Raw genomic sequence first — 3,146 nt, forward strand, 5'->3', positions numbered from 1 at the left:
TTAAAGATCTCTTGTCTGATAATATTGATGGGCATGTTATTCATTTCCTTGATGAGACTGCTAGAATTGCTAAACCTTGTGCTAAAGATAAAAACAGACCAGTGATAGGCATGCCTGTTATTTCTGTTAAAATAGGAGATCATTGTTATCATGGCTTATGTGATATGGGTGCTAGTGCTAGCGCAATACCTTATTCCTTATACAAAGAAATTATGCATGATATTGCACCTGCTGAGATAGAAGATATTGATGTCACAATTAAACTTGCCAATAGAGATACTATTTCACCAATGGGAATTGTTAGAGATGTTGAAGTCTTGTGTGGGAAAACTAAATATCCTGCTGATTTTCTTGTTCTTGGTTCCCCACAAGATAGCTTTTGTCCCATTATATTTGGTAGACCCTTCTTAAATACTGTTAATGCTACCATAGATTGCAAAAGGGATGTTGTTACTATCGGTTTAGATGATATGACTCATGAATTTAATTTCTCTAAATTTAGTAGACAACACCGTGAAGAAGAATTACCTAGTAAGGATGAAATTATTGGTCTTGCTTCTATTGTCGTACCTCCTAGTGATCCTTTAGAACAATATTTGCTAGACCATGAAAATGATATGTTTATGAATGAAAGAAGGGAAATAGACGAAGTATTCTTTAAACAGGAACCTATTCTGAAAAACAATTTGCTTGTTGAAATCCTAGGGGATCCTCCTCCACCCAAGGGTGACCCCGTGTTTGAGCTTAAACCGTTACCTGATACTCTTAAATGTGCTTATCTTGATGAGAAAAAGATATATCCTGTTATTATTAGTGCTAACCTTTCAGAGCATGAGGAAGAGAGATTATTGAAAACTCTGAAAAAGCACCATGCTGCTATTGGGTATACTCTTGATGATCTTAAGGGCATTAGTCCCACTCTATGTCAACATAAAATAAATTTGGAAGAAGATGCTAAACAGTTCGTGATCATCAACGACGGCTGAATCCTAAAATGAAAGAAGTGGTAAGAAAGGAATTACTAAAGCTCCTTGAGGCAGGTATAATCTATCCCGTTGCTGATAGTCAGTGGGTAAGTCTTGTCCATTGTGTCCCTAAGAAGGGAGGTATTACTGTCGTTCCTAATGATAAAGATGAATTGATTCCTCAAAGAATTATTACAGGTTATAGGATGGTAATTGATTTCCGCAAATTAAATAAGGCTACTAAAAAGGATCATTACCCCTTACCTTTTATCGATCAAATGCTAGAAAGATTATCCAAACATACACATTTTTGCTTTCTAGATGATTATTCTGGTTTCTCTCAAATACCTGTGTCAGCCAAAGATCAATCAAAGACTACTTTTACTTGCCCTTTTGGTACTTTTGCTTATAGACGTGTGCATTTTGGTCTATGTAATGCACCTGCTACCTTTCAAAGATGCATGATGGCTATATTCTCTGACTTTTGTGAAAAGATTTGTGAGGTTTTCATGGACGATTTCTCCGTCTATGGATCTTCTTTTGATGATTGCTTGAGCAACCTTGATCGAGTTTTGCAGAGATGTGAAGAAACTAATCTTGTCTTGAATTGGGAGAAGTGCCACTTTATGGTTAATGAAGGTATTGTCTTGGGGTATAAAGTTTCTGAAAGAGGTGTTGAAGTTGATAAAGCCAAAGTTGATGCTATTGAAAAGATGCCATGTCCCAAGGACATCAAAGGTACAAGAAGTTTCCTTGCTCATGCCGGATTTTATAGGAGGTTCATTAAGGACTTCTCAAAAAATTCTAGGCCTTTGACTAATTTATTACAGAAAGATATACCATTTGTCTTTGATGATGATTGTGTAAAAGCATTTGAAATACTTAAGAAAGCATTGATCTCTGCACCTATTGTTCAGCCACCTGATTGGAATTTGCCCTTTGAAATTATGTGTGATGCTAGTGATTATGCTGTAGGTGCTGTTCTAGGACAAAGAGTTGATAAGAAATTAAATTTTATTCAATATGCTAGTAAAACCCTAGACAATGCCCAAACAAATTATGCTACTACTGAAAAAGAATTCTTAGCGGTTGTGTTTGCTTGTGATAAGTTCAGACCTTATATTGTTGATTCTAAAGTAACTATTCACACTGATCATGCTGCTATTAAATATCTTATGGAAAAGAAAGATACTAAACCTAGAATTATTAGATGGGTTCTCTCGCTACAAGAATTTGACTTACATATCGTTGATAGAAAGGGAGCTGAGAACCCCGTTGCAGACAACTTGTCTAGGTTAGAAAATGTGCTTGATGACCCACTTCCTATTGATGATAGCTTTCCTGATGAGAAATTAAATGTCATAAATGCTTCTCATACTGCTCCATGGTATGTTGATTATGCTAATTACATTGTTGCTAAGTTTATACCACCTAGTTTCACATACCAGCAAAAGAAAAAGTTCTTCTATGATTTGAGGCATTACTTTTGGGATGACCCACATCTTTATAAAGAAGGAGTAGATGGTGTTATTAGACGTTGTGTACCTGAGCATGAACAGGAATAGATCCTACGCAAGTGTCACTCCGGAGCTTATGGAGGACACCATGCTGGAGATAGAACTGCACATAAGGTATTGCAATCTGGTTTTATTGGCCTACTCTCTTCAAGGATGCCCGTAAGTTTGTCTTATCTTGTGATGAATGTCAAAGAATTGGTAATATTAGTAGACGTCAAGAAATGCCTATGAACTATTCACTCATTATTGAACCATTTGATGTTTGGGTCTTTGACTATATGGGACCCTTTCCTTCCTCTAATGGATATACACATATTGTAGTTGTTGTTGATTACGTTACTAAGTGGGTAGAAGCTATTCCAAGTAGTAGTGCTGATCATAACACTTCTATTAAAATGCTTAAAGAAGTTATTTTTCCAAGATTTGGAGTCCCTAGATATTTAGACTGATGGTGGTTCACATTTTATTCATGGTGCTTTCCGTAAAATGCTTGCTAAATATGATGTTAACCATAGAATTGCATCTCCTTATCATCCTCAGTCTAGTGGTCAAGTAGAATTGAGTAATAGAGAGCTCAAATTAATTTTGCAAAAGACTGTTAATAGATCTAGAAAAAATTGGTCCAAGAAACTTGATGATGCATTATGGGCCTCTAGAACTGCAT

Source organism: Triticum urartu, chromosome 7, assembly GCF_003073215.2.
Source record: "Triticum urartu cultivar G1812 chromosome 7, Tu2.1, whole genome shotgun sequence".
Classification (NCBI taxonomy): domain Eukaryota; kingdom Viridiplantae; phylum Streptophyta; class Magnoliopsida; order Poales; family Poaceae; genus Triticum; species Triticum urartu.